Source organism: Schistocerca serialis, chromosome 5, assembly GCF_023864345.2.
Source record: "Schistocerca serialis cubense isolate TAMUIC-IGC-003099 chromosome 5, iqSchSeri2.2, whole genome shotgun sequence".
Lineage (NCBI taxonomy): Eukaryota > Metazoa > Arthropoda > Insecta > Orthoptera > Acrididae > Schistocerca > Schistocerca serialis.
In genome coordinates, this window is record NC_064642.1 from 507,576,677 (window position 1) to 507,583,821 (window position 7,145).

Genomic DNA, 7,145 nt, shown 5'->3' on the forward strand with positions numbered 1-7,145 from the left:
GATCCTTCTCTGGACTAAAATCAGACTTCTAGGTGAGAGGTACATTACAGCGGAATAATCATATCCATACACTGGAGCCTTCTTCGTGACAATAATTTTCAATTTTAAGTAATTCCAAACTTTGGCTACGGTGGTTGTTCCTCTACTGTTATCTTTGGGCACAACAGACAATGAGTCTACGCTTGTGCTTGCTAGATGCTAATCAATCGACAATCTGTTTAAATAATATTTATCTGCCAGTAACTTTCTTCGTACGGCATGGATACAAACAGTAGATATCGATATGAACAGCAGTCTGCGATATTATTTTACGCTTACAAGTTGCGATTTAATATAGGCGATTACCTATTTCGAACTTTATCACAGATAACTTCGGTGTAGTTACAGTGCACTATGTCAAATTCGTCATCGTGTACGGCAACCTCATCATTCAAATAAATAATAAAATACACACATCAAAAAAGTTTTGCATCACCTCGGTTCCGAGAGTTCTGTAATCTGTACAAAAAATTGGAATAGAGAGCGACATAAACGTCATTTCCGCCCTTTTTATTGCTCATGAAATCCACACATTGCATGTTGTACCACCGTACAGCGAGACCTTCAGTGGTGGTGGTTCAGATTGCTGTACACACCGGTACCTCTAATACCTAGTAGCACGTCCTCTTGGATTGATGCATGCCTGTATTCGTCACTGCTTACTATCCACAAATTCATCAAGGAACTGTCGGTCCAAATTGCCCCACTCCTCAACGGCGATTCGGCATAGATCCCTCAGAGTGGTTGGTGGGTCACGTCGTCCATAAACAGCCCTTTTAAATCTAGCCCAGGCATGTTCGATAGGGTTCATGTCTGCAGAACATGCTGGCCACTCTAGTAGAGCGATGTCGTTATCCTGAAGGAAGTCATTCACAAGATGTGCACGATGGGGGCGCGAATTGTCGTCCATGAAGACGAATGAATCGCCAATATGCTACCGATATGGTTGCACTATCTGTCGGAGGATAGCTTTCACGTATCGTACAGCCATTACGGTGCCTTTCATGACCACCAGCGGCGTACGTCGGCCCCACATGATGCCACCCGAAAACAGCAGGGAACCTCCACCTCGCTGCACTCGTTGGACAGTTTGTCTAAGGGTTCAGTCTCACCAGGTTGCCCCCAAAGACTTTTCCGACGATTGTCTGGTTGAAGGCATATGCGACATTCATCGGTGAAGAGAACGTGATGCCAATCCGGAGCGGTCCATTTGGCATGTTGTTGGGCCCATCTGTACCGCACTGTATGGTGTTGGTCGTGGGTGCATAGACGGACCTCGCCATGGAGGTCGGGAGTGAAGTTGCGCATCAAGGAGCCTACGGCGCACAGTTTGAGTCGTAACACGACGTCCTGTGGCTGCATGAAGAGCATTATTCAACATTGTGGCGTTGCTATCAGGGTTCCTCCGAGCCACAATCCGTACGTAGCCGACATCCACTGCAGTAGTAGCCCTTGGGTAGCCTGAGCGAGGCATGTCATCGACAGTTCCTGTCTCTCTGCATCTCCTCCATATCCGAACAACATCGTTTTGGTTCACTCCGAGACGCCTGGACACTTCCCTTGTTGAGATCCCTTCCTGGCACAAACTAACAACGCGGACGCGATGGAACAGCGGCATTGACTGTCTAGGCATGGTTGAACTACAGGCAACACAAGCCGTGTACCTTCTTCCTGGTGTAATGACTGGAACTGATCGGCTGTCCGACCTCCTCCATCTAATAAGCGCTTCTCATGCATGGTTGTTTACATCTTTGGGTTCAAATGGTTCAGATGGCTATGAGCACTATAGGACTTAACTTCTGAGGTCATCAGTCCCCTAGAACTTAGAACTACTTAAACCTAACTAACCTAAGGACATCACACACATCCATGCCCGAGGCAGGATTCGAACTTGCGACCGTAGCGGTCTCGCAGTTCCAGACTGCAGCGCCTGGAACCGCTCGGCCACCCCGGCCGGCTACATCTTTGGGCTGGTTTAGTGACATCTCTGAATAGTCAAAGGGACTGTGTCTGTGATAAAATATCCACAGTTAACGTCTATCTTCAGGAGTTCTGCGAACCGGGATGATGCAAGACTTTTTTTGAGGTGTGTAAAAAAATATAAAAAAATCATCAACCATAACTTTCCAATTATTGTTGTATCGCTCCATAGACATTCGCCCTCAGACAAACCCGTTTTAAATCGCGTATTTCTTATCGGATTGCAGACTGTCCAACAGGGACCAGGAACAGATCGGAAAAGAATTTTGTGTAAGTGATCTGCATTTAGGTGTAATTACAGCGAGGAAGGTTTGAGAGGAAGTGACCCCTGCCACTCCCCTTTCCCTCCCACCTCATCTCAACTCACTCCTATTGACCACATCTGAGACGACATTTATCGAGCTGAGCAGTCCTTGGATCCAGCTGTGACCAATATCACTGAGATCTGGGATGCAAGTGAACAGTCTTATATCAATACTACTAAAGCCCCGATTCTTTAAAGTATCGAACTCCCACGAAAGCAGCTACAAACGCCTGATTTCAAATGAGTTAATATGGTTAATATGCTGAATATTTGACGTTAAGCATGTAAACGAGGAAAAGTTTAGAAAACGTTTGAAATTAAGCTCAAAGTTTGTTGGAAGTAGCTAAATGCTCTCATTATGAATCATTGGATGAATATAGTCTGAGTCATTTACGCTCCATTTCAAGCAAAAGCAAGTTTCCCAGGCATCTCAATGTTTACGACGTAGCATCCCCTGAGCTATGTGTCATACAGTGATGTTATTTTACGAGTACATTCAATGGTATATGCAGATATCGTCTGCAAAGCGTGTTACGAATAGAGTTACTAGTAAAGAAGTAATAAATTAAAACGTGGAGTCTGATACTGTATCTCTGTCACACTGTAAACTACCGTTTCTTTCCCTTCACTATCTAATTGTGTTTTTCTCTTTCTGTCTCACCCGCTAAATTCAACCTACTATTTTCCTTTTTTTCTCTGACCAATCTCTTCCTCTGACCAGTCAGCTACTTCTCTACCTAGATTCCTTCTGTACTGATGCCACACATCGTGTCATTAGTCACATTCGACAAGAACGTAATTATCAAATTGCTTAATATAATATCAATGAGACAGACATTTCTGAAATTACATATACTCAGCATTATAGCAGTTATTATTATTACTATTTTTATTATTATCATTATGTACTGCTGCATGAAGTATGTATATAATAATTTGGAGTCACATAGGATATCTGATTAGATGTAAGAGAGGGCCTTAAGGCCGTAATCTTTGCAGTGAAAGAAATACATAAATAATATTTAGAAGGGTGTAACACTCTTTCGCCTTGACGACGGCGGCGACGCATGTACATGTACATGTCGCACCGTTGTATAGATTCCACGAAACGTAGAAAATCTGTGGACGGTATCTTTATTACTAAGCGACTGTCCAGGAACCCGGTAACATTTGCAGGTTGCCAATGTAGCGGCTTCCAGGGGATTTCCAATATTAAGCGTAATTATTCACAGAATTAAAAAATTAAAATGCTGTCATAATCTACTGACTAATAGGTATTGCATTATGATAAAAATTCAGTACAATAAGACAAGTACCGCAACTCGAGATTGTGTGTTTGTCTTCAGGCAGCGTAACTGACGGTGCGGAAAATCCCGAAATTTAGTCATCCTGTAGTTGAAAATTAAATACTCAGCGAGTTACAACGAACTTACACATAACGTCAAACCTTCAAGTAACTTTTCCGCTGACACCCCCTCAAAATGATGAAAGGGAGAAAGGGTTATCGGTTACTACATTTTCGCTGTTCATGCAGGAAAACTTCAGCGTTAGACATGACTTTTTAATTTGTTATTTCTTTACTACCGACTCCAACCGCAACACAGTTTGCAGACAGTGTCCACATGTATCATTGAATGTACCTGCAAAAGATTATAAGATAAACAGTTCAGAAGATATGGCGTCACAGACATTTAGATGCGCGAAAAATTAATTTCTACTTAAAATGGAGGACGATGTCATAGAACGAGAAGAGAATGCAGGTGAAGATGGGATGGGAGATATGACACTGCGAGAAGAATTTGACAGAGCAGTAAAGGACTCAAGGGCAAAAAGGGCGCTAGAGTAGACGACATTATTGAGGTCCGAGAGCTAGCCATGATAAAATTATTCCACCTGATGTGCAAGATTCGAAGAACGGGAGAAATACCCTCAAACACTCACAAGAATCTAATAATTCAATTTCAAGAAAGGCAGGTGCTCACAGGTGTGAATTCTACCGAACCATCAGTTTACTAGCTCATGGTAGTAAAAAACTGACACGAATTATTTAATGAAGACTGAAAAAACTGATTGAAGTTGACCTCTGGGAAGATCATCTTGGGTTCCGAAGAAATATTGGAAAATGCAAGGCAATACTGACCCAACGAGTTATGCTAGAAGACAGTTTCACGAAAGACAAACCTTCGTTTATAGCATTTTCTGATTTAGAGAAAGTTTTTGTCAATGTTGACTGCCCAACACTCCTTGAAACTTTGAAGGTAGCAGAGATAAACCACAGAGACAAAAAGGTTATTTACATCTTATACAGAAACTAAATCGCAGTTGTAAGGGAAGCCATAGTTGAGAAGGGAATGAGATGGGGTTCTAAACTAAACTCGATGTAACTCAATCTGACAATGAGCAAGTCATGAAAGAAACTAAGGAGAAATTTGGAAAGTTAATTAAAGTTCATAAAAAAATAAAAACTTTAAAATTTGCCAATGACTTTATAATTGTGTTAGACATGGCAAAGGACTTAGTCTAACAACTGAACACATTGGATAGTGTCTTGAATAAAGCTCGTAAGACGAACACTAAAATAAGGATAATGGAATGTAGTCAGATTAAATCAGTCGATGCTGAGGAAATTACACTGAAGCGCCGAAGCAACTGACTTAGGGGTGCGTATTCTAATACGGAGATATGAAACAGGCAGAATACGGCGCTGCGGTCGACAACGACTATATAAGAAAAGAAGTGTCACACAGTTGTTAGATCGGTTATTGCTGCTACAATGGCAGGTTGTCAAGATTTAAGTGAGTTTAAACGTGGTGTTACAGTCGGCGCACGAGCGATGGGACACAGCATCTGCGAGGAAGTGAAGTGGGGATTTCCCGTACGACCATTTCACGAGTGTACCGTGAAAATCAGGAATCCGGTAAAACGTCAAATCTCCGACATCGCTGCAGCCGCAAAAAAATCTTGCAAGAACAGGAACAACGACGACTATGGAGAATCATTCAACGTGACAGAAGTGCAACCCTTCGCCAAATTGCTGTAGATTTCAATGCTGGGCCATTAACAAGTGTCAGCGCACGAATCATTCAACGAAGCATCTTCGATATGGACTTCGGAGCCGAAAGCCCACTCATGTAGCCTTGATGACCGCATGACACAAAGCTTTACACCTCGCCTGACCCCGTCAACATCGACTTTGGACTGTTGATGACTGTAAACATGTTGCCTGGTAGGACGAGTCGCGTTTCAAACTGTATCGAGCGGATGGACGTGTACGGGTATTGAGATAACCTCATGAATCCATGCACCCTGATGTCGGCAGGGGCTATTAAGCTGGTGGAGGCTCTGTGGGACGCGTGCAATTGGAGTTATATGGAACCCCTGATACGTCTAGAAACGACTCCGACAGGTGACACATACGTAAGCATCCTGTCTGATCAGCTACATCTATTCATGTCCCTTGTGCATTCCAACGGACGTGGGCATTTCCAGCAGGACACTGCGACTGCAGCCATGTCGGAAATTTGACGTATTACCGGATTCCTGATATTCATGGCACATACGTCCAGAATTGCTACAGAGTGGCTCCAGGAACACTCTTCTGAGTTTAAACACTTCCGTTGGCCACCAAACTCCCCAGACATGAACATTATTGAGCTTATCTGGAATGCGTTGCAACGTGCTGGTCAGAAGAGATCTCCCCCCCTCGTATTCTTATGAATTTATGGACATCCTTCTGTGTGCTCGAGGGAGCCCTACACGATATTAGGTACCAGTTTCTTTTGCTCTTCAGTGTAGATTAGGGAGTTATACAGTAGAAGTAGATGAGTTTTGAAATTTGGGCAGCGTAATAACATATGGCGGAAATAGAGAGCATGTAAAATGCAGGCTGGATATAGCAAGAAAAGTATTTATGAAAGAAAAAAAAAAGAATTTATTAGCATCTAATATCAGTCTAAGTGCTAGGAATTATTTCTCAGAAGGTCTTTGTCTGGAGTGTAATCTCTTATGGAAGTGAAGCGTGGACAATAAGAAGTTCGGATAAGTAGAGTATAGAAGCTTTTGAATTGTGGTGCTAGAGAAGAATGAAATATTACACCGAATATCAAATGAAGAGGTACTGAACCGAACTGGAGAAAAAAGAAATTCATAGCACAGACTGACTAAAAGAAGGGTCAGCTAATAGGAAACACTTAGAGGCCCAGAAGCATCTAGGAATTGTCCATTTCGCAATGGAAGGAAAGTGTGGAGGGTACAAACTATAGAGAAAGACCAAGGGTTTGAAAGCAGTCAGCATGATCAAAAACATGTAAATTGTGGTAGTAGTGCAGAGATGAAAAGGTCACCAGTTTCCACACTGAAGACTGTAACAACAGACACACATCTGAGCTTCAGAATTTCAAATAAAAATGCAAATAATTGAAAAATGTTCTTCGTCGCTAATTGTCTATGTTACGTTACTTACGTCTCCTATTCAGATGGAGAAGAATAGGTGGAAATTTAAAATTTCGGATGCTTGTGCCGCAGTAAAGTAAGACAATACTTTCGTCTCTTTAGCAGCCCATCTCAATTATTCCTCGACATTCATATCTCTCTTCGCTGATCACACGCCTAGGTGCTTTAGAAACACACGAACGTACATACATCTATTGAGATAATTTTTTTCCCTTAGCGCCTTAGCACGAGCCAGTCTATCTCTCTATCTAAATTCCGGGGTCACGTACGATTGAAATGTATGGATATACCCGTTTTAAAAATTGCCGTAATGGAACACCTTGACACGAAGCTGGATTCTAATTTACAGCGCCAGCATTTCCAAACTACA